This window comes from Dendropsophus ebraccatus, chromosome 1, assembly GCF_027789765.1.
Source record: "Dendropsophus ebraccatus isolate aDenEbr1 chromosome 1, aDenEbr1.pat, whole genome shotgun sequence".
Taxonomy (NCBI): domain Eukaryota; kingdom Metazoa; phylum Chordata; class Amphibia; order Anura; family Hylidae; genus Dendropsophus; species Dendropsophus ebraccatus.
The window spans coordinates 14,023,376-14,049,673 of NC_091454.1; positions in this window are offsets into that span (position 1 = coordinate 14,023,376).

Consider the following 26,298-nt stretch of genomic DNA (forward strand, 5'->3'; position numbering starts at 1 on the left):
AACATTCGGCACGGTCAACCATCTAACGTGAATGGGGCTTCCCAATTTAACCCTTAGATGGTGGATAAAAAAATGGTTGGTCATCTTGGATTCAAGGCACCACCAAATGGGACAGCAGTTTTTTCCCCCCTCTACCCATCTCTTCTCTATCTTGCTTTGCCAAATGCTGATTGGGAGACTCACCTGTTCATTGGTCCACACTATATCTAAATATATGGTCAATGCACAACTGATGATTCTGATGGTATAAACACCTCCATACACCTTCAATAACCGTCCGGCCGTCAGTTATCTCTCCCGTCCTTCCGACACACAGGAAGGCTTATGTCTCTTTGATCAAAGGGGTCAGACGTGATTTTCCATTGGTTACCGCCTATCACCACCAACATCTGTCAGCCCGTACACCTTATACATGCGGCTGAATAGGCTGCGAGCTGCTGGTTTGGCCAACACAAGTCTAAGGTGTATGGAGACCTTAAAGGGGTTATCGAGCTAAAATATTTTTCTTTCAAATCAACTGGTGTCAGAAAGTTATATAGATTTGTCATTTACTTTTATTAAAAAATCTCAGGTCTTCCCATACATATTAGCTGCTGTATGTCCTGCAGGAAATGTAGCTTTATTTTCAGTCTGACAAAGTGCTCTCTGCTGACATCTCTGGCCGAGACAGGAACTGTCCAGAGCAGGAGATGTTTTCAATCGGGACTTATACAAAACCAAGACAGAGTTCCTGTCTCAGCCAGAGATGTCAGTAGAGAGCACTGGGTCAGACTGAAAATAAAGCTTCATTTCCTGCAGGACATACAGCAGCTAATAAGTATGGGAAGACTTGAGATTTTTTAATAGAAGTAAATTACAAATCTTTATAACTTTCTGATATCAGTTGATTTGAAAGAAAAAGATTTTTGCTGGACAATCTCTTTAAGTTAAGTTGCTCTCTGATGATTTACAATTAAGGTGCCCATACACCCTCAAAAACTGTGGTCAGACGATCGTTCTGGAAGCTATAGACAAGACTGTCCTGTTCTTGACGTCAGATGTCCGACCTTTAGCCTCCGATTAGCACCACCTCCGATGGGCAGCTGTGCCGTTGCCAGTTCATTTTTAGTACTGCGCCATTTAGTTTTGCAGCCCTGGCAGCCCCTGGAGAGAGAATCAGGACAGCCCATCAGGCAATTGCCCGATTCACCAGATTGTCAGTCCGGGCCTGCTACAATATGAATGGTGACTCTGTTAGCGGCTCTCTGCTCTGGTAAGGACCCCTTCTATGTTATCAATTTCTTAAAGTGGTATTACAGCTCACATTCACTTTTATAAACCAGAGCTGTAATACCTGACAAAAACTGATGAGAGGAGGGGGCACTGTGTCTGGAATAAAGCAGTTTTATTTTTCTAATCCTGGATAACCTAATCTAAGATGTGGGCCCATCGCTTACCGCTAAAACACTGCTGTCTTTATTTGGAGCAGAGGGGGTATGATTTTTCCTTCGAAACTGAGAAGAGAAGCATCACGTAGCCCGGCATCTGGAAATGTGTACAGTAGGATTTCATCAGCATTATTTTTGCCGGTCTGATGCAAGTAATGAAACACTTGCATGGGAAAAGTTTAATGAAAAATTGCATCTCGATTTTTTCCAGTCTGTTTTACTGTACTGTGCAAGATTGTCTCCAACTGTGACAAAACTACAACTCCCACCATGGCTGTCAGAGCATGCTGAGAGTTGTTGTATTGCCTTATATGGGTCCTATTCCACGGGCCGAGGACAGCCAGATCAACGATGTAAACGAGCGGCGATCTGCTAGATCGCCGCTCGTTTACTGGGCCTATTCCACAGCCCGATGATCGTTGAGCGAGGGCTGCAGGGACATTGTTACCGATGTCCTTGCAGCATACATTACCTGTCCAGGCTTCTTCTCCGCGCTGTCTTCATCCCCGGGTCCCGCGCGCTCTATCTTCAGAATGGCCGGTCAGCTGACAGGCCACACTCAGCCAATCAAAGGCCACAGCGGTCCCGGCCTGTGATTGGCTGAGCGCTCTGTCAGCTGACCGGCCATTCTGAAGATAGAGCGCACGGGACCCAGGGATGAAGACAGCGCGGAGAAGAAGCCTGGACAGGTAATGTATGATGATGCTGCTGCTTGTCAAATCGTCGATCGCCCGACACGCACCGCTATTCAACCGTAGCGATGCGCGGTGGGGGAACGATGATTTTAGGTCTGGCCGTAAATGAACGATCAGCCGATGACACGATCATCGGCTGATCGTTCTCTCTATTTCACCGAACGATAATCGGCCGAATCGGGCCGATTCGGCCGATTATCGTTACTGTGGAATAGGGCCCTATCTCAGGGGAAATATAATGAATACAAAGGGCTCTCTCTGGATCTAGAAGGTGGTATTATAGTAGTTATATTCTAGTATATAGGGGGCAGTATTATAGTAGTTATATTCTTGTATATAGGAGCAGTATTATAGTAGTTATATTCTTGTATATAGGGGGCAGTATTATAGTAGTTATATTCTAGTATATAGGAGCAGTATTATAGTAGTTATATTCTTGTATATAGGAGCAGTATTATAGTAGTTATATTCCTGTACATAGGACCAGTATAATAGTAGTTATATTCTTGTATATAGGAGCAGTATTATAGTAGTTATATTCTTGTATATAGGAGCAGTATTATAGTAGTTATATTGCTGTATATAGGAGCAGTATTATAGTAGTTACATTCTTGTATATAGGAGCAGTATTGTAGTAGGAATGGGTATGAGTGTAGTAAGATAAACGTCTTTAATTTTGTTTTTAAAAAGTAATTTCCAATTTTATAAGTCAGAAAGTCGCACAGAGCAGTTGTCAGACTCCTATCCCCATTCCTTTTAGCAGTTTACGTATTAATCAGGAGGGGGCGACAACAAGCACCGGAGAAAACTCCTCCCTAAAATGTGACTGCAATTTCAGTCTAATAAAAAGAACCCAAACTGTGACATCTTGATCTTTTCTTCTTTTTTTCTCCTTTCCCCAATAATCAGATCACACAGAGCTAAATATAAAAGCCTACGCGGTGTAAAATGAAGCCTGCAGCATTGCACGTACCTCACTAACATCTGCAGGCGTGAACCACCCAGCGGTGCTTCACTTGATCCCATAGGCCCAGAGTCAGGTTGAACACTAATTTTACTCTTTACTTATATACATGACAAACCATTAACAGATGTACTGTACTTTCAATAGACGCACTGGAAGCTAATGCCAAGCTGAGTAGCTCTGCTGTGCCGAAATGAGGCAATAAAACATTTCCTCCAAGTCTCTGGTTTCTATATAATTTAATTTTATTTGGAAAATATCTTGTCTGTGTGCTCCGAAGCACTGCACATATACACACACGTGTAATATATATATATATATATATATATATATATATATATACACACACTATAGTACCTTGGTTTAATAGTAACTTGGATTGAGAGCGTTTTGCAAGAAGAGCTCACAGTTTTTTAAAATTGTGACTTGATTTAAGAGCATTGCTTTGGTTTAAGAGCTCCCTGTACTGGGTGGGAGAGGGAGTGGGGGAGGGGCATAGTCTGCATAGCGGGGTCAAAAGCACTGTACTCTGTCCCAGAATGTCACCCTCACTTCCCAAATCACAGCAGATCCACTTCAGGCTGGGGCTTACATCAGGGGACAGGACTGTGGAGGTAATCTCTTCATAGCTGTAACCCTTCTCTCCCTGGACAGAGAGTACTGCTATACTGTGCTCACCCTATACCCTGCTGATTCCTTCCTGCAGTCTCTGCCAACCCTTGCGTTTCTCATCCTCTCCATTAATGCTATAATGTGCCTGCACTTACACTCAGCTATACACACTGCTGCTATAATGTGCCTGCACTCACACTCAGCTATACACATTGCTGCTATGTGCCTGCACTCACTCAGCTATACACACTGCTGCTATAATGTGCCTGTACTAACACTTTGCTATATACACTGCTGCTATAATGTTCCTGCACTCACACTCCGCTATACACACTGCTGCTATAAGTCTGCATTTACACTCAGCTATACACACTGCTGCTATAATGTGCCTGCACTTACACTCAGCTATATACACTGCTGCTATAATGTGCTGCACTCACACTCAGCTATATACACTGCTGCTATAATGTGCCTGCACTTACACTCGGCCATTTACACTGCTGCTATAATGTGCCTGCACTTACACTCAGCCATTCACCCTGCTGTATAGAAAAGTTTCTGTCACTGTCCTCCTGCACAGCTCTGTTATTCTCACTTTATGATTGGTCCATGCTGAACACACACCCCTTCCCCATTGCTGTCATGTGACCACACAGACCTCTGACAGCAGCCCTGCTTCTCTCTATTCTAGCCTGTTGTACTACACTACTGCATTTTGGGGATCTACAGTTCCATCCTGTATCTACAAACTGCTGCTGTTTTTTCATTCTTATGCAGTTACTATACATTATACTCCACATGCTGATTGCTATACTGTACAGTAACTTATAATATCACATATTCAGCTGTTTCTAAATGTTTGTTCCATCTGTTGTACATGTCATTCAGAATAAAAAATCATTGTTTTTGAGGTGTGGAACCATTTGTCTATATCAGTGATTTCTTATGGGAAAATTTGCTTTGGTTTAAGAGTGATTTGGATTACAAGCATGGTCCCAGAATAAATTAATCCAAGGCACCACTGTGTGTGTGTATATATGTATAAAGCTCTAAATGTAGTGTTAATGTAGTGTTAAGTACATTGTAAATAGCAATTGAAAATAAAATTCGGCACTCACCACCATTGTGATCAATCATAATTTATTCCATGATGGAGTTGCAGCAGGGAGAAGGATACAAAGGTAGACACAATCCCAGGGTGGCCATTTCAAGCCATCCCAGGATTGTGTCTACCTGTGTATCCCCATCCCAGCTGCAACTCCGTCATGGAATAAATTATGATTGATCGCAATGGCGGTGAGTGCCAAATTTTCACTTTTAGTTGCTATTCACACTGGACAGTTATTTCAGTTTTGAGCACCCTATTGTGATCTTGATACTCAGATCTCGCCTGTGATTTTCACCTATGAACGACGATCTGTATCTTGTGATTGCCATAGTAACTACATTGTTATTAACCCTTTTACAGTTTATCCTGAGCTATGCACAACAGGGGTTAAATTGCCAGGAAGGGACACATCACCATTCCCGACAGTGGCAGGAGGGTCCTGGCTGTTTAATACAGTCAGAATTCAGCTGCTTTCTCACACAGGTAGAGTGACAATGGTAGTACCTGTGTGATCATGCAGAGTTCTGCTGGGGCTAATGGTGCAGATCAGAGTTGGTCGCACGGGTATTCCATGTATTCTCAAACCCATGCAACTGCCGGGGATGGTGATGAGCCAGGTCCTGGTAACTTAACCCCTACTGGTAAAAATACATTAATAAAATAAATTTATAAAGAAAAATTATATTAATAGAAAAATTCAAACTGCTAAAAAAAATTTATTTTTAAATTAAAAACTAAAAAGTGATGTTTTCTGAATAAAAAAACAAAAAAAACAACAAGCACATGATATTTCTGCGCTCATTTTGAGCCAAGGAAGAAGACAAATATACAAATATGTCAATGAAATCACATTGTGAGTGCTTAAATTTTTTTTTTTAAAGAATCCCTCTGCGCAATAGAATCAATAATAATTATTTGCACCCAAAATTGAAAAATTTAACCAATACAATTTACAACTCAAACAGTATTTAAAAAAAAAAAAAAAATAGGAGTAAAGCTGTGGTCATATGGTTACATAGATGGGGCAGTAAGAAAGTGATATATCTTTTTCCTAATTTTTTTTATTCATGTTTTTATTGTGTAATAATACAAAAAAAAAAATATATATATATATATTTATAACAAAATAAACGGCCCACAGAACAAAGAAAGAAATGTTCGTTAGTACAGTTGTAATATTATTAATTTTTTATATTCTTTCTCCCCAGAAACAAATGAACTTTTTTTTATACATTATATACAGTATACCCTAAAAATTATTCCTATAAAAAGTTGTCCTGCCTCATAAATCCACATAGACAAAAAGTCGGAGATGCCGGTAAAAAAATCAACCAGATATACAGAGAAAATTAGATATGTCACTTAAAATAGGGGTTAAAATAGACTCGATAAAAATGTAAAGCCTACAATAATAAATTGACATTTTCGGGATTGATATTCCAATGTTAGTGAAAACGTCAGGTGGTTATAATAATGTTATAAATAACGTATAAAGTGATAATGGAGATATAGATAGATACATAGATTATAGTCTGTTTCTGGGTTTGGCAGATAATCTCTCAGATAATCTTTCTGTGTAAATGGTCCCATAGATAGGAGATAGATAGATAGATAGATAGATAGATAGATAGGAGATAGATAGATAGATAGGAGATAGATAGATAGATAGATAGATAGATAGATAGATAGATAGATAGATAGATAGGAGATAGATAATAGATAGATAGATAGATAGATAGATAGATAGATAGGAAATAGATAAAAGATAGATTGATAGATAGATAGGAGATAGATAGATAGATAGATAGGAGATAGATAGATAGATAGATAGATAGATATGAGATAGATAATAGATAGATAGATAAATCGATAGATAGATAGGAGATAGAAGATAGATAGATAGATAGATAGATAGAAGATAGATAGATAGATAGATAGATAGGAGATAGATAGATAGATAGATGATAGATAGATAGATAGATAGATAGATAGATAGGAGATAAATAGATAGATAGATAGATAGATAGGAGATAGATAGATAGGAGATAGATAGATAGATAGATAGATAGATAGATAGGAGATAGATAGATAGATAGATAGATAGATAGATAGATAGGAGATAGATAGATAGATAGATAGATAGATAGATAGATAGATAGATAGATAGGAGATAGATAGATAGATAGATAGATAGCAAGGGGTCAGCCTCCTGGCCAAAGAAATCAAGGACATTGTACTAAACAGAACCCCCCGTCCTAGACCCCACACAGGCCAAACCAGAGACAACAGGGAAACGCCACCAACAACCCAAACACCTCAAGCATCATGTGCTACACCACAAACTGGAAACATGGCCCCATACCCCAAATCAGACCACCAAAGGAAAAAACCATGGAGAAAACCACCTGCCTCACACCGAGAAATAAAGAGCAGAGACCTAGACGAGATAAAGACCCTGCTCAGAACCCTTAGTAGGATACTCATGTGACTGGACAACACAAGCCTTGTCTACCATACCAGAACCAGTCAGACCCCCAGACCGTCCTACACATCCAGCTCATTACAAGGTATACAGACCCCCTATGACATCCTTTATTATCAGCAGTTGGAACATCCAAGGTCTGAACGCTTCAGCCTTTGGATGTAAAGTAAACGATCCGGACTTCACCCAGAGTCTGGAAAATAGTGACATCCAAATCCTCCTAGAAACCTGGACTAAAGCAGAGAGTGAGTCCCTGGTGCCCACTGGATACAGGGAAATCTCCATCCCGGCCCTAAAAAACAAAACCACCAAACTAGGCCGCTGTTCAGGAGGAATACTAGTGTGGTACAAAGCGGAGTTCCATCAGCAGATCAGACCGGTGAAGCGAGGAGACAGCCACATCTGGATTAGAATAGACCGCTCCATCCTCACCGCCCAATCTGACATCTACCTATGCGCTGCCTACATACCACCGCCAGAGTCCCCTTACTACAACCCTGAAACCTTCGAAATCCTGCAAAGGGAAGCCGCCCACTATCAAACCCACGGAAAAGTCCTCATAATTGGAGATCTCAATGCCAGAACAGGTAGGGAAAGAGACTACCTGACCGCAGACGGAAACATCTATATATATGGGGCAGAGACTGAATGTGATAGCTCAGTACACATGGAGAGGAACAGCTATGACAGCACAGTGAACAAGAGTGGCAAAAAATTGTTGAATCTCTGCCGAAGTTTGGGGCTCCACATCCTCAATGGTCGCACCAAGGGAGACTCCCTAGGAAGGACCACCTTAAACTCCCATGTGGGCAACAGTGTAGTGGACTACGCCATCACAGATATGGACCATTCAGACATTGGGGCCTTCATAGTCAATCCACAATCACACCTGTCGGACCATAACCAGATAGTCCTTTATATTAAGTCCACAAACAAACCACCGGGACAAAAACCCCATCAGGCCGGACTTTTCCCACTACATCCATCCTACAAGTGGTCCAAGAGGTCGGCTCTCAAGTATAAAGAGATACACACTGAACCAAAAATCCAAGGGATGCTCAACAACTTTAACAACAAGGTGTACCAGAGTAACCCAGAAGGAGTGGACCAAGCGGTAAGGGATCTTAATAATATATTCTACACCATGGCAGAAATGGCTGACCTGCAAAAGAGTAGCCACAAGAAGGCAAAAGAAAAAAATCCTAGCGCTTGGTTTGATAAGGAGTGCAAAGGTGTACAGAAGACCCTAAGATCGGCCTCAAATAAAAAGCACAGGGACCCCAACAACACCAAACTGCGGGAGGCCTATGACACAATACAAAGGCAATACAAAACCCTTCTCAGAAGGAAAAAACAGGAGTACACCTTAACCAAGCTCACCCAGCTCCAAGACGCCCTCCAAGAAAACTCCTTCTGGGAACTATGGAACCACCTGGGCACAAAGGGGAAGAAAAACACCCTCCACATTCAGAGCGGCAACATCTGGCTCCAATATTTCAAAAACCTCTATGGAGACATCCCGAAAGAGGAACGGAACCCGGACCAAGAACAAATTATATCAAAACTGAAGACCATGGAGGAGATACTGAAGGACTTCCAAAACCCTCTGGATTTACCTATAACACCGCAGGAGATTTCAGAGAGACTATCAACTATAAGGTGTAAGAAAGCCAGCGGTACTGACGGCATCCCCCCCGAAATGATCAAGTACAGCCCACCAGCAATACAGGCGGCCATAACAAAACTGTACAACATTGTGCTGAGCTCTGGCTACTTCCCTCGTGCCTGGAACCAAGGTGTCATAACCCCAATACACAAGAGCGGGGACAGGTACGACCCGGCCAACTATCGGGGGGTATGTGTCAGCAGCAACCTGGGGAAACTCTTCAACAACATCCTGAACCAGAGAATCCTCAGCTTCCTCACCCAGCACAATGTCCTCAGCAAAAGCCAAGCAGGGTTCATGCCGAACCACCGCACCACGGACCATGTCTATACCCTGCACCGCCTCATCCAGAGCCACGTCCACAACACAAAGAAAGGAAAAATATACGCCTGTTTTGTGGACTTCAAAAAGGCTTTCGATTCGGTGTGGCACCCAGGATTGCTTCTAAAATTGCTGGAGAGTGGAATAGGGGGAAAGACCTATGATGTTATCAAAAGTTCCTATACTGGGAACCAATGCTGCGTGAAGGTAAATGGGAAGAGAACGGCTTATTTCCAGCAGAGCCGAGTAGTCAGGCAGGGCTGCTGCCTCAGCCCAACACTCTTCAACATTTATATCAATGAGCTAGCAGTAGCCCTGGAGTCCTCCTCAACACCAGGTCTCACCCTCCATGACACCGAGGTGAAATTCCTTCTGTATGCGGATGACCTTCTCCTCCTATCATCATCTGAGAAAGGTCTCCAAGACCAGCTAGCCATCCTGGAGAAGTTCAGCACCACATGGGCTCTACCCATCAACCTCAAAAAGACCAACACTGTGGTGTTCCAGAGAAGGAAAACAAAGTCAACCGGGTCCCCTACCTTCATGCTACACAACCAGCCCCTTACAGCCACCAGCAGCTACACCTACCTGGGCCTGATAATAGAACAGACGGGGAGCTTCAAATCTGCCATTGAGATGCTGAGAGACAAAGCCTGCAAAACCTTCTACACCATCAGAAGACAATTCTACCACCTTAAGCCACCTGTCAGGGTTTGGCTTAAAATCTTTGACTCCATTATTGCACCAATTCTCCTGTATGGCAGCGAGGTCTGGGGTCCTCACACATACCCCGACTGGTCAAAATGGGATTCCAGCCCAACGGAAATCTTCCATTTGGAGTTCTGTAAGCATCTCCTCCAGGTCCATCGGAGCACCTCTAACTGTGCCTGTAGAGCAGAGCTGGGCAGATTCCCCCTGCACCTAACTATCCAGAAGAGGGCGCTGTCATTCTGGGGTCACCTACATGGTAGTAGTGAAGGTTCCTATCACCATAAAGCCTTGCTACACCAAGGGGCCCCAGGCAAAGCAGAGCCCCAAAACATACCCTCTGGAACCCAGCCCAACCAGACAATCCCACCATACCAGCTCACAAAAGCCGGAATCAGGAACACAATAACCAGGAGACAAGAAGAATACATCCAAGAATGGAGGGAGGAGGTCAGAGCATCCCAGAAGCTGGCCGTGTACCAGAGCCTGCAGAGGGAATACAGACTGGCCCCATATCTGGAGGAGCTTCCCAACCCCAGAGACCGGAAGATCCTGAGCCGCTACAGACTGAGCGCCCACAACCTGGCCATTGAAACTGGGCGGCACCGACGGAGCTACATCCCCAGGGAGAGCCGACTGTGCCAGCAGTGCGACCAGGAGGCCGTGGAGGATGAGGCCCACTTCCTGCTACACTGCCCCAAATACTCAGCAGTGAGGGACACTCACTATAGGAGACTCTCCAACCTCCTCCCAGGCTTCTCCACCATGGAGGAGGAAGAGAAACTACCCATCCTGCTGGGAGAAGAAGAGACCACAGCGACTATAGTGGCACAATACGTCACTGCCTGCCATAGACTGAGAGGAGCGTGATACGTCATGGACTCCAATACCCCAACCCCGATAGGTCATGGACTCCGATACCCCGACCCTGAATATATCCCCCCCCCCCACCATGATACATCATGAACCCCTGTACACCGACCCCGGGTGAATCCCATTTCCTCAACTCCCTATTCTCCCCATGCTTTGGCAATGCTAATGTGTAACTTGGACCTGCCAATAAAGCTTTTTTGATTTGATTTGATTTGATAGGAGATAGATAGATAGATAGATAGATAGATAGGAGATAGATAGATAGATAGATAGATAGGAGATAGATAGATAGATAGATAGATAGATAGATAGATAGGAGATAGATAGATAGATAGATAGATAGGAGATAGGAGAGAGATAGATAGATAGATAGATAGATAGATAGATAGATAGGAGATAGATAGATAGATAGATAGATAGATAGATAGATAGATAGATAGATAGATAGGAGATAGATAGATAGATAGATAGATAGATAGATAGGAGATAGATAGATAGATAGATAGATAGATAGGAGATAGATGGATAGATAGATAGGAGATAGATAGATAGATAGATAGATAGATAGATAGATAGGAGATAAATAGATAGATAGATAGATAGATAGGAGATAGATAGATAGATAGATAGATAGATAGATAGATAGATAGGAGATAGATAGATAGATAATAGGAGATAGATAGATAGATAGGAGATAGATAGATAGATAGATATCTTGAGGTATAATCAGCAGCACAGTTAAACGTTGCGGGTGCCGGTGCACAAATCCTCCAACCACAGGATTCTCAGTAATATTCAAAGTAGTTGTCACGGCACTCCCAGTAAGGTGTAGCAAAAAGGTGTTTTATTCAAACAAAAGTCAGCACAGCAAACATAAAGTGGCAACGTTTCTGTGGCCTCTCGCCACCATCTGGGCTTGAAAATGGTGGCGAGAGGCCACAGAAACGTTGCCACTTTATGTTTGCTGTGCTGACTTTTGTTTGAATAAAACACCTTTTTGCTACACCTTACTGGGAGTGCCGTGACAACTACTTTGAATAGATAGATAGATAGGAGATAGATAGATAGATAGATAGATAGATAGATAGATAGATAGATAGATAGATAGATAGGAGATAGATAGATGATAGATAGATAGATAGATAGATAGATAGATAGATAGATAGATAGATAAATAGATAGATAGATAGATAGGAGATAAATAGATAGATAGATAGATAGATAGATAGATAGGAGATAGATAGATAGATAGATAGATAGATAGATAGATAGATAGATAGATAGGAGATAGATAGATAGATAGATAAATAGATAGATAGATAGATAGATAGATAGATAGATAGAAGATAGATAGATAGGAAATAGATAGATAGGAGATAGATAATAGATAGATAGATAGATCGATAGATAGATTGATAGATAGATAGGAGGTAGATAGATAGATAGATAGATAGATAGATAGATAGGAGATAGATAGGAGATAGATAGGAGATAGATAGATAGATAGATAGATAGATAGATAGATAGATAGATAATAGATAGATAGATAGATAGATAGGAGATAGATAGGAGATAGATAGATAGATAGATAGATAGATAGATAGATAGATAGATAGATAGATAGGAGATAGATAGATAGGAGATAGATAATAGATAGATAGATAGATAGATAGATAGATAGATAGATAGATAGATAATAGATAGATAGATAGATAGATCGATAGATAGATTGATAGATAGATAGGAGGTAGATAGATAGATAGATAGATAGATAGATAGATAGATCGATAGATAGATTGATAGATAGATAGGAGGTAGATAGATAGATAGATAGATAGATAGGAGATAGATAGATAGATAGATAGGAGATAGATAGATAGGAGATAGATAGATATGAGATAGATAGATAGATAGATAGGAGATAGATAGATAGATAGATAGATAGATAGATAGATAGGAGATAGATAGATAGATAGATAGATAGATAGGAGATAGATAGATAGATAGATAGGAGATAGATAGATAGGAGATAGATAGATATGAGATAGATAGATAGATAGGAGATAGATAGATAGATAGATAGATAGATAGATAGATAAATTGTATTCCCAGGAGGACAAACATTTATTCTTTCTGTTCTCCTCCATAGATCTAGCCTGTAGCTGCCCCCCCCTCTTTCTTCCCCCCCCCCCCCAATGTATACCCCAAGTACATTATATCATGTTATATAATCACACTCAGTATATAATCTCTGCTGCCGCCAGAAGTATCAATGAACCTGAAACACTATTCTATGGGTCCCCACATATGGGGGATGCGCAGTGATGGCCGCCGCCGCCGCTGCTCCTCGGTTTTCTATATTTTTGGACATGGTCAAAATATTGTTTCTCCCCACTTGGAGGGAAAAAAAGCACAGGAAGGAAAAGGCCGTCCTCCGCTGAGATTCATTTTAACTCGCTCGCAGGACGTGGCCAGCTCACAAACTGGCTTCATTTTCCAGTATCCTTAAAGGACCCTGCCTCTTCCCCCCTCCACCCTCCCACCTCTCCATTTCTTGGCAGCGCTCGCGGAGCTGCGAGTTCAGCCAAAATCGACAATAAAACAGTTAGAAGGCAAGAGGCCAAAATGCGAAAGCATCGCTGTACAGTATCCATACGGCCCTCCCCCCACACTCGCTCTGCAGAGGAAGATGTTAGAGAGAAGAAGAAGAAGGAGAAGAAGAAAAAAATCCCAGCTGTCCCAGTTTGAACTTTGTTTTTTGACTGGAGATCGCTGGATGTTTGGGCAGATATTTTGGGCTCTTTTTATGCAATGGAAAAAAATCTTTGAATAATCATCTGTACATTAACAGCGACAGAGAGAAGCTTCCTGCCGGAATGTTCCGGGGATCTTAACGGTTAATAATAAAGTCAGCCATGATATTGCTTTAAAAAGCAATTTACAGAAAGTGACAGAGATTTGTAATTTACTTCTATTAAAAAATCTTCAGTCTTCCAATACTTATCAGCTGCTGTATGTCCTGCAGGAAGTGTTGTATTATTTCCAGTCTGATACAGTGCTCTCTGCTGCCACCTCTGTTCATGTCAGGAACTGTCCAGAGCAGGAGAAAATCCCCATAGAAAACCTCTACTGCTCTAGACAGTTCCTGACATGGACAGAGGTGGCAGCAGAGAGCACTGTGTTAGACTGGGAAGAATACACCACTTCCTGCAGGACATACAGCAGCTGATAAGTACTGGAAGGCTAGAGTTTTTTTTTTTTTTTTATAGAAGTAAATAACAAATCTCTGGCATCAGGTGATTTGAAAGATTTTGTTTTTGTGAATTAAATAAAAGTGTCGCTCCTGATTGTGGTGTTTGCGGTATTGCAGCTCAGAGACATTCAAGTGCCTGCAATACCAGATATGGCCTGTCGATAATAGTGGAGCTGTTTCTGATAGTAACTAGCCAGGTTCTAATGTAATACTATTCCTTTTAAAGGGGTTATCCAGCGCTACAAAAACATGACCACTTTCATTCAGAGACAACACGACTCTTGTCTCCAGTTTAGGTGCGGTTTGCGATTAAGCTCCATTCACTTCAATGGAACTGAGCAGCAAAACCCGCCCAAGCTGGAGACAAGAGTGGAGCTGTCTCTGTAAGAAAGTGGCCATGTTTTTGTAGCGCTGGATAATCCCTTTAAGAGGTAAAGCTGAAAAAGAAATGTATTCAAATCAACTATTGTCAGAAAGTTACATAGTACTTATCTTCCAGTACCTATCAGCTGCTGTATGTCCTGCAGGAAGTGGTGTATTCTTTCCAGTCTGACACAGTGCTCTCTGCTGCCACCTCTGTCCATGTCAGGAACTGTCCAGAGCAGCAGCCATAGAAAACCTCTTCTGCTCACATGGACAGAGGTGGCAGCAGAGAGCAGTGTGTCAGACTGGAAAGGATACACCACTTCCTGCAGGATATACAGCAGCTTCCAAGTACTGGAAGACTGGAGATTTTTTTTTTTAAAGTAAATTACGAAACTGTATAACTTTACGAAATCAATTGATTTGAAAGAAAAAAAATCAAAAAGAAATGTATTCAAATCAACTATTGTCAGAAAGTTACATAGCACTTATCTTCCAGTACCTATCAGCTGCTGTATGTCCTGCAGGAAGTGGTGTCTTCTTTCCAGTCTGACACATCGCTCTCTGCTGCCACCTCTGTCCATGTCAGGAACTGTCCAGAGCAGGAGAGGTTTGCTGCTGCTCTGGACAGTTCCTGACATGGACAGAGGTGGCAGCAGACTGGAAAGAATACACATACAGCAGCTGATAAATACTGGAAGACTGGAGATTTTTTAAATAGCAGTAAATTACAAATCTGTATAACTTTCTGAAACCAGTTGATTTGAAAGAAAAATTATTTTCGCCGGAGTACCCCTTTAAGCCTCATGAGACAGAATGAAATGCCCTGATCTGAATGTGGAAATCAGTAACAGAGCCCAAATTCATGTGAACAGGCCCTTAGCTTTAAAGCTGGGTGCACACTACGTTTTTGCAATTCCTTTTTTTTTGTTGCAAAAAACGAATGAAAAACAGATGAAAAAAACTGATGCATGTGTGTGCATCCGTTTTTCCATTGAACTCCATTATAAAAAAAAAACGGATCAAAACGGATCCTTTTTTTTTTTTTTTAACGGACACAAAAATGATTTCGAGTACGTTTTTTGATGTACGTTTAAAAAAAATGGATCCGTTTTTTTTTTTTTATAACGGAATTATATGGAAAAACGGATCAAAACGGATGCATCCTTTCTTTCTTTCCATCCATTTTTTTTTTTGCCAGAAAACGGATGAAAAAAGAAATAAACGGATTGCAAAAACATAGTGTGAACCCAGCCTAACTCGGACAGCTTGTATAGGAAGCCGTTAAAAATTCAAATTTGAAAAAGTAACTGTCAATTTTAAATGTAAATTATTTACAAATAACGGTTTTAACTGTCAGTTACTATTTTTGAAATTATTTTCATAAAAAAAAAAAAACTGCTTACAGGTTGCGTCTAAGATTCCGACAGGATCAGGAATTAGCGGCGAGGGGTTAAGGTGGCGAGATAGCCGGCAGTATTTGTAAACAGCAGCTAATAGCCTTTTAACCCCGGGGTGAGGCTAGCCTTTCATTCTCCAGTCTGTCTCCAGCCTCCCGGGCTGAACGGGCCCTGTGTTCTCCGCATTATGCCCGTGTGATAATACAGGCCCCTATTGGAGGCATTCGGTGGGAGTTAGGAACAGCTGATCCTTAAGTGAATACTGTAGCCTCTTTGTAAGTGAATAAAAAAGCGTCTGTATCATCTTTCTCGGCTCGCTGAGGGCCGGACTAATTGTCTCACAAGAAAAGTCTCGCCAGTCGAAAGATGTAAATTAATGTGTCTGACCGAGAAAGAAAAAAAAAAAAGAGGATAATTCCTGTAAAAAAAAAAAAAGTTGTTTGAAAAACATGACATCAGCGAGCGGGGGAGTGTCGCAGGTGTCACTTGTGAGGAGCCGGCGGAGTGCAGGTGCACTTCCACCTACAGACGGACACGACTAACAATGAGGGGCTTAAAGGGAGGGGAAATCCTTAGAAGGTTTTTTCCGATAGAGAAGTCTTATATATAAAGCTAAAAGAAAAAAAACAAACAAAGCGAATAAAGAAAAAAACTATGTATAATATTGAAGGGTTAAAGGGAATTGTGAATTTTGAAAGTTACAATTTCTTAGGTTCCGTTCACATGGAACACTGTAACAGATCCACAGCATGACGGACGCCGACTGATTCGGGGCCACGAGGTGTCCATCATTTTGATTGGTTTGTAGTTAAGAGACTCTGTCAGTAGGATGTCCTATCTCAGGGTAGCATGAACTAGTGAGAAGCTGAACAGAATGATGTATCACTTACATTGTTCTGTGCAGCTGATCCAGAGATCTCCTCCTGAATAACATGGACAATAAGTAGTCCTCTCCATTATGTGCATGTGCCCAGTAGTCCTGGATATTCATGAGAAGCAGGAAACTCTGCCCAGCAGCTGCTGATTGGCAGTTATCTATCCATGCTGTGTATAGGCAGTCAACTGTCAATCAGCAGCTGGAGGGCGGGGGGAGGGGTGTGGCAAGAATACTATTCTCCTGCATATTAGGAGAATGGCTGAACAGAATGATGTAAGTAATACACCGATTTCTGTCACTAGTTTATGCTGCCCATAATACACCTAGTGACAGATTCCCTTTAACATGGCAGATTCTACAGAGTTATTTCCATTTGTTGCACGCTCGGGTTTGGATGGACTCAGGTGTGCGGGAGGTACACCCATCTTAAACCTTTAAAGGAGAATTTCGAGAAGGGAGGTTTTTTTCAAAAGTGCCAGGAAGCATGAAAAAAAATGATGGTCTCTTACCTCTACTGCGCTGGTGCCCGCATACCGCCACTCTGGTCCCCGCCTACTTACTAGTTTGAGAGGGGACTTGGGACGTGATGGCTCAGGCCAGCTCAGCCAATAAGCAGCTGCAGCGGGGTCCTGCCTCTGCCACTTACTGGTTGAGCGGGCCTGACACATCATGTCCCAGGTCTCCTCACAATCAAGGAAGTAGCCGGGGACCAGAGTGGTGGTATACAGGAAGGGAAGGTGAGAGCGCGTAATTTTTTTCATCCTCCATTTTGGAAAAAAATATCCATAAATAAATAAGTCTGGCCTCCCGGGTGGTTTGAAAAAAGGCAGGGGCATGGGGGAAAATAACATAGACCATTAACTCCCCGTGCCTCTTCATCTCACGACCCGGCTGATGGACTGGCTGTTTAGCCAGTCAGTGACTAGGGTGGGACGCTGTACCAGTCACTGATTGGCTGAGTGGGCTGTCCTTCAGCCGAGAAGGGCATTTTCCCCCAAGTCATGAAGTCATCACAACGGCCATGAAAATGAGATAATAAGTTAAAAAAAAAATCAAATTTTTTTCAATTAAATGACGAATTGCCCCTGCCAAATGAAAGAAATAAGGCCGTAAATACAGCCGCCAAAGTTAAAATAATAATGTTAAAATAATGGCCGTTACTCGATACTCAAAACAATGACCGTTATTTTGAATATCGAATAACGGCCGTTGAAAATCGTTGTGTGAACATAGCCTATGGTTACGGTCACACGCCATCCAAATGTTAGCTGTTTTTATTGGACGGCCACCATTTACCAGCAAACAACGGGCGTTTTTATACCAAAAACTGATGTTGTTTTTGAAAATAATCTCTGTTTTTTTGATGACGACTTTTGAATGAAAACGTCCGTCATTTGGCTCGTGTGTGAACATAGCCATAATCTTAAAAAAAAAAAAAAACATAAAATCAACTGAAAAAAATCTTTTATCATTATAAAGTTTCATCAGTTACCAAAAAGAATAAAAGAAAGAAAAAAAAAATGCGCATTTGTGTGCGTGAACATAGCCTAATAAAGATTGATCACTATTAGGGTATGTTCACCCTGTTTTTTTCACGCTGTCAAAAAACGTCCATCATTTATTAATTTATTATAATAAATACAACTGTTATTTCTACTGATTTTAGGATTTTAAAATACGTCCATAGTTTTTAGCCACTTTCGGCAACTGATTTATCTATCTAAGTCTATGTACTATATAAGTCTATACTATACTAAGTATATAATCTATGCTCTTTATAAATCTATAAGTCTATACTAAGTATTGCTATGTAGCTCTATCCTTTAATAATGGCTACACTATAGTGTCCTCCTCCTGTTGCACCGCACATTCGGCATAGCAAAAAAAAAAAAATCAAAACAAATTCCGGAGGAATCCTTCTCTTTCTTATAGATCTTAAAAGGGTACTCTGGAAAATACATTTTTTTCTAGGATTCTAGGATTAATTTACAGTATAGACAGTAAAATAAAAAAAAATATATATATATATTAGTAAAATATAGTTAGTATTAGTAAAATATAATTAGTAAAGTAAAGCGCTGCGGAATCTGTTGGCGCTATACAAATAAATTTATTATTTATTATTATTATTATTAAAATAAAAAAAATGCTTAAAAATATGTAAAAAAAAATTCTTCAAAAATATAAGTAACATAGAAATTTTATTTTAATAGATAAGTTTCTGATAATACATCCTCTTTTGGCTATAGCTTGCCCTATATATTGGATTACCATTGGTTGATCGCGGCTTTAGCCAACAGCTATGTCTTTCAAGCACGCGTTTCGAGCCTTACATGGTGTAGACAGGACCTAAAAGTGGGCAACCGGGCAGCCAGGCTCAGCTGTAGGGTACTGGTGGAGCCAAGGGCACCAGCTCGGTGATGAGGTGTAACCATCAGTCAGAATCCCCATCTGTTTGTTTACGTTCATCAAAGAGTTAATGTTTTGTGTATTTTTTAGGGTTGATGTTTTTCTCCCCAAAAACATCCTCAAAGTCAACGTCTAGTTTCTTATGGAAACCGCCCAAACTTGCCTTTGATCGAACGCGTTTCGATCTTCTCCATCTAACTGGTTATTATACAATCTGAGAAATCGTGGAGCTTCTAAGTACAGCGCGGAGCTGGCCGAGACGCTGTTATTGCCACAATTTTTGGCACGTTGCAGACATCTCATAGATGGCCCCCAGACAACAACACGACGCGTATAATGATACGCTGGCCTCGCACTGCTTTACGCAGCCACCGACGAGTGACACACTTTACACCGTGCCAGAAAGTAAGCGGCCATGGTTTCTGGCAACGTTTACATTTAAATTTGTTTTGTTTACAACAACGAGATGGAAAGAGCAGAACTTTACCGTAACATAACCGTCATCATCTACTGGATATCATGGGAGTGAAGGAGGAGGGATAGTACCTGATTGACTCGTCTAATATAGTCTGTGCACCATTTAAGATCTCTGTTTGCTGTTATTATATTAAATCTGTTACTGCAAAATTTAAAGGAAACCTGTCATGTCAAAAATGCTGCATAACCTGCGGGCAGCATTTTATAGAGCAGGATGAGCTGAGCAGATTGATATATAACTTTATGGGAAAAATTCCAGGATAACTTGTCATTTACTCATGGAAATTTCATGAATGTAGTCAAGTGGGCGGTCCTAATAACTGATTGACAGCACTCTATTTGCAGATTTATACAGATACGTGTAAATCACTGAGCTCCTCCCAATTTATAACATGCTGCCTGCAGATTGGAGTGCGTTTTTAACATGGAGCACTGTGATAACTCTCAATCCCTGATAAGGACCGCCCTCTGCCTCTGCTTCTGCCTCTGTTTAGCTCTGTGTTTATTCTGACTATTTTGCCTTGTATTCTGACTATCCCTGCTTGCTGCCTGCCCCTGCCCATATTGCCTGTTTATTGACCTTGCTTTTTGGATTGTGTTTTTGTACTGCGCTGCCTGATTGTTGTGACCCGGAATGTCGACCATTCTTTATTGTGTTTTGTCTGTCTGTCTTGTCTTTGTGTTCCACCTAGTCAGTGCAGGGACCGCCGCCCAGTTGCTCGCCGCCGTCTTAGGGCAGATTGTGGCAAGTAGGTAGAGGACAGTGGGCGGGGCTGAGTTTAGGGCTCACTGTCTCTGTGTGTCTGGTGTCACCGGTTCCTGACAGATGGGCCATGAATGCCCATGGTGGGGCTGTCTGTCTAGTTGCCCATGAGGAATTGGTTTCTGAATGTTGATGGTTGAGTGGTAAAAGACCAACAAATGCCAATGGTTGAGCTGGGATGTGATTGAAATCATCCACATTACCACTGTCATCATCACCATCAGCGACACTATCACCACTGTAATCTGTACCATCATCATCACTATAAGCGACACCATCACCATTGTAATCTGTACCAGTATTATCACCATCAGCGACATCATCACCATTGTAATCTGTACCATCATCATCACTATAAGCGACACAATCACCATTGTAATCTGTACCATCATCATCACTATAAGCGACACCATCATCATTGTAATCTGTACCAGTATCATCACCATCAGCGACATCATCACCATTGTAATCTGTATCATCATCACCATCAGCGACACCATCACCACTGTAATCTGTACCATCATCAACACCATCAGCGACATCATCACCATTATAATCTGTACCATCATCATCACCATCAGCAACACCACCATTGTAATCTGTACCATCATCACTATAAGCGACACCATCACCACTGTAATCTGTACCATCATCACCATCAGCGACACCATCACCACTGTAATCTGTACCATCATCAACACCATCAGCGACATCATCACCATTATAATCTGTACCATCATCATCACCATCAGCAACACCACCATTGTAATCTGTACCATCATCACTATAAGCGACACCATCACCACTGTAATCTGTACCATCATCACCATCAGCGACACCATCACCACTGTAATCTGTACCATCATCACCATCAGCGACACCATCACCACTGTAATCTGTACCATCATCACCATCAGCGACACCATCACCACTGTAATCTGTACCATCGTCATCATCGGCACAATAATCACCATTTTCATCATCACCACAATCACATCTTCATCATCTTCATCACCACCATCATTACCATTAACGCCATCACTATTATTATCATCATCACCATCTTCATCATCACTATTGTCATCATCATCACCACTGTCACCATCAACCATCACCATCATAATCATTATTGTCATAATCACAATCATCACCACCATCTTCAACATTACTATCATCACCATCATTGTCACTATTATCACATGATCTTCATCATCATAATCACCACCATCATCTTCATCATCACTATCATCATCACCGCTGTCACCATCTCCATCATTACTATCATCATCACCTCTGTCACCATCTCCATCATCATCATCACCGCTGTCACCATCTCCATCATCATCATCACCGCTGTCACCATCTCCATCATCACCATCATCATCATCACCGCTGTCACCATCTCCATCATCACCATCATCATCATCACCGCTGTCACCATCTTCATCATCACTACATTCAGCAGCATTGTCAACTTCATCATCATCATCACAGCTCCATGGCCTCAGCAGAACTTGAGGGGTCCATGTCAGAATCTGTTATTTATTTTTAGAAAACCCATTTTGAATAACTTATTAGAAAATTTATGACCTAATGGATGGAGAGGTGAGTGACTATTAGGAGTGTCTGTGCCTCAGGAGGACCCAGGATGTCCGTACATTACCTGGACAACTACGTTTAAATGAATCAACTGTGTTATGCTGTATTCCTCCTGTGGTGGCGCTGCAGGCAATCTCCCCACTTGCTGCAGTGTCCACTCAGAGAATACAGCTGATCACTAGGGATCCCAACAGTGGCATTCGCATAAAAGGTTTAAGGTGGTGGACCATAGCAACAGGATAATCTATCTATCCATCCATCCATCCATCCATCCATCTATCCATGCTATCTCTGTAGCCATGCCTGGATCACTCCTGTACACACGTGTGCACACTTTATAAACTTCCCCAGATGTTTCCTGTAACCAGTACGAAACTTTTTTTCCACTTTGTCCAGTTTTGCGCACTTCACGCCGACCCATATAAAACACAAACAAGAACAGCGTAATGTAAAAAAAAAAAAAAAAAGTCTGGTTCAAACATGACATCATACAAAGTATCAAGCTGATGTGACATCATAAGTCGCCGTCAATCATATCACAGCCCGGCGTTGTCACTCACCTGTCATGTGTCACCTAGGAGTCTCACTGATGCTGCGGCTAAAAGGACAAGTCCACATGATATGAGTTTCTCCATCACCTTGCAGGGATTGAGTGTCCTCCCCTGGCACCAGCCTCCCCCTCCTCTTCCCAGCTCCTCCCTGCACCTGCTACCACAGCCCGGCCTGCAGACACGTGTTTTGTGTCACTCCAAATCCTTATACCCCCCCCCCCAACCTGCTCCTGTGCTACACCCCCACCCCTATACACGCTCCCCAGCCTGCACCCCCTCCCCTATACACGCTCCCCAGCCTGCACCCACTCCCCTACACACACTCCCCAGCCCCCCCTCCCCTCCCATACGCCCTCTCTCAAGGTATAGTAAGGAAATGACTACAGGGAAAATGCCTGACACTCAGGGACTGTAGGTGCAAAGGGGTAAGACGCGCAGATCTGGTGGGGTTTTGAAGTTTGGAAAAGTTGCGGAATACTCTAATAGCAAGTTAGGCGAAGGGGTCGACCACTAAAGACCCCATCTATGTCCTAGAGCCAATACTAAGAGTAACAAATATCTTTTCTCATGCTGCGTTTACACGGAACGATTATCGAATTCGAACGATAATCGTACGTGTAAACGCAGCGAAGGATCGAACGACGAGCGAGAAATCGTTCATTTTGATCTTTGAACATGTTCTTAAATCGTCGTTCACAAAAAATTTGCTGATCGTTCCGTGTAAACAGTCGTTCACATATTTTTCCTATGTGCGAGATAGGCCTAAGCGATTGCAAAACGAATTTTCCGTACGATATATTGTTCCGTCTAAACGCTGATCGTTATAAAAGAAAAATCGTTACCTCGAAGTCGTTTATCGTACAATCGGGCGAATTATCGCTCCGTGTAAACCCAGCTTTAGTCTGGAGGACTAAGGAAACATATCGCACATTGATTTCTATAGGTAATACCTTATTTCACCTGTGGTGGCGCTGTAGGGAACTGGCAATATGTCTACAGTAGCTACCAGCCAAATGTCCCGATCCCCCCCATACACGAGGATTTGTGCTGCTGCCAGACTTTTTTGCCATCTGCTTACGTCTAGAAAAAACACAAGGATTGGGTGCTAAAATTTTATATTTCATAATCTGTCAGAAGAAAGAAGACCCCCACCCCTTATGTATTAGACAGTTGACTCGTCCCACCTAGTGTTGAGAGGACTTCGGGTTGGTCAATATTTTCTGAACTCGGACGCTTGGCATTCGACTCCCAAAAAGCTGTATCCATGTTTTCCAGAATTCCAGAAGTCATCGGGAGTCAAATGCCAAGAGTTCAGGTTTGGAGAACTTTGCCAAACCAGAACAGTTTGGCAAGTTCGCTCAACACTAGTCCCACCCTCTCTATTAGCCAGTGTGAAGAGCTGTTGTAAAGTCCCACTCTGGAGAATCGGTGGATTATTCGGCAGGCCCCTTCAATGGACTTTAGTGGAAGAACATTTACATGGTTCTTCAAAGTGGACAATTCCTTTAAGCAGCTCTGGTGTACTTTGCAGAGTTGTAAGAAGTCAGAGACGTGTAAACGACGATAGATCGATGCGATCAGCACTTGGTTGTAGAGCCTTTATAAGGCTCAGTCAATCAACAAACTTGACCACATAACCGATCAATGGATCGTTCGTGCGGTAATTGGAATTCATTATTAACTGTTCATACAAGGAGATTAAACAAAAATTCAAATTCAAAAAATTCAGTGGTTGATTGATGGCTGATCGCTGATCTTTTTACAGGGGATGAAATTCAGGAATGAGCTTTCCTCGGGACACTGATTTGCCTTATCATTGGCTGTGTGAAAGGGCCTATAGGCATGAAATCTGAGGTGTCCTGCACATGGTCAACTAATTGGACAGCCTAGAGTGATCAGCTGATCGCCCCAAAATGTGCTTCCAATGCATCCTGAAAACAGCTGACTTTTATGGGTGGCCATGTTGAAGGAGAAGTCGTGCAAAAATAAAATAAAATCATCTGTAGGCAGGAGGGTGCAAGAACATAATAAAATATGTATACTTACCCATCCTCATGCCCCGCAGCACTGCCTTACTGCTCTCTGACAGCTGCCGGCCTTCTGCAGCTCCTGCTGCTGCAACCTCACGACCTGGCTGATGGATTGCAGCATCAGGAGTCAGTGCTGTGACGAATCCGGAAACTGGGAGTTTGACTTCCGGTGGCTGTCAGAGAGTGATGCTGTGGAGGCAGGGGGACAGGTAAGTATACTTTCTTTATCATGTTCCCGCATCCCCCTGCCTGCATTTTTTTTCTTCGTGAGACTTCTCATGGCCCTTCTGAAAATCTCCTCATCTGCTCTGTCCAATCCCATGTCATGTTACCTCCGGCTCCTCTCCACCAATAGGGAATTGCCCTGTCGTCTATAGGTAAGTGTGGAGATGGCCATGTGCTCAGAACTAGCTAGTGAGTAGGAGAGCAGTGTATGCTGTTCTATTCCAGTTTCTAGGGTTTCCTGTGGTGTAACTACCTCCCGAGGGAATCAAACATGTCCACGCTGAAGGGGTCATCTTCCAGTCTTTCAAGTCCTGCAATCCATAGTGCTTCAGTCACAAGTCAGCGGTTGGAGGAGTTTGCTTTACGCAGATGCGTCTCCTCAAATCTTAGTTTGTCCGGGAAAAATAAAGTTTTATCCTATCCACAGGATAGGGTAAAAGTTAGAGATCGCGGGTAGGCCAAAAGAGTGCTTACTTGGCTCTTTCCGGTGGCTCCATAGGAATGAATAGAGCCGCGAATCACATGCCATACCTGCAGCTCTATTCATAACAAGAAAGCTGGGGGACCGATACGGAGATGAAGGGGGTTTGTAAGTTAGACCCCCCCCTTCCCCGCAATCTCTTACTTTTCCCCTATCCTGTAGGGGTAAAGTAAAAAAAAAATTGGACAACCTCTTTAAGGCCAATACAGATATCCACTCTTCTTCACCGGGTTTTCTTCTCAAGTCAAGTCAAGTAATTACAAGTAATTACAAAACACGGAATGTGTGTATAAGACCTTAGTATTCTTACTATATTTTATAAATCACACAGGGACAATCTAGGGTCTAGTGGGTTATCTGGCCCTCCTTGCCTACAAATAAAGCAGTTTTTGATACCCTAGTATCACTGTTAGGTCTGAGGGTGTATGGGGACTATGGCATAAGGATTATCACAAAGTCTTGCAAATTAAATCATATGACAACTAAAGGTACAAACCAGATCTCTCAACAGTGCATCGCAACCATCCTTGTTACCGAGTGCAGAGCAGACACTCGCTGGTTACAGGCCTGCGAGTAAGCCCTCCCTAGTTAAAGGGTCAAGACGAGAGACTCCCTAGTTATAGGGTCAAGACGAGAGACTCCCTTGTTATAGGCCCAAGACGAGAGACTCCCTGGTTATAGACCCAAGACGAGAGACTCCCTGGTTATAGACCCAAGACGAGAGACTGCCTGGTTATAGACCCAAGATGAGAGACTGCCTGGTTATAGGCCCAAGACGATAGACTCCCTTGTTATAGGCCCAAGACATGAGACTCCCTGGTTATAGACCCAAGACGAGAGACTCCCTGGTAATAGACCCAAGACGAGAGACTCACTGGTTTAAGGCCCAAGACAAGAGACTTCCTGGTTATAGGCCCAAGATGAGAGACTCCCTGGTTATAGGCCCAAGACTAGACCCTGTCTGGTTAAAGGACCAAGAAATGAGGTAACAACCTCATATTACTTGCTAAGTTA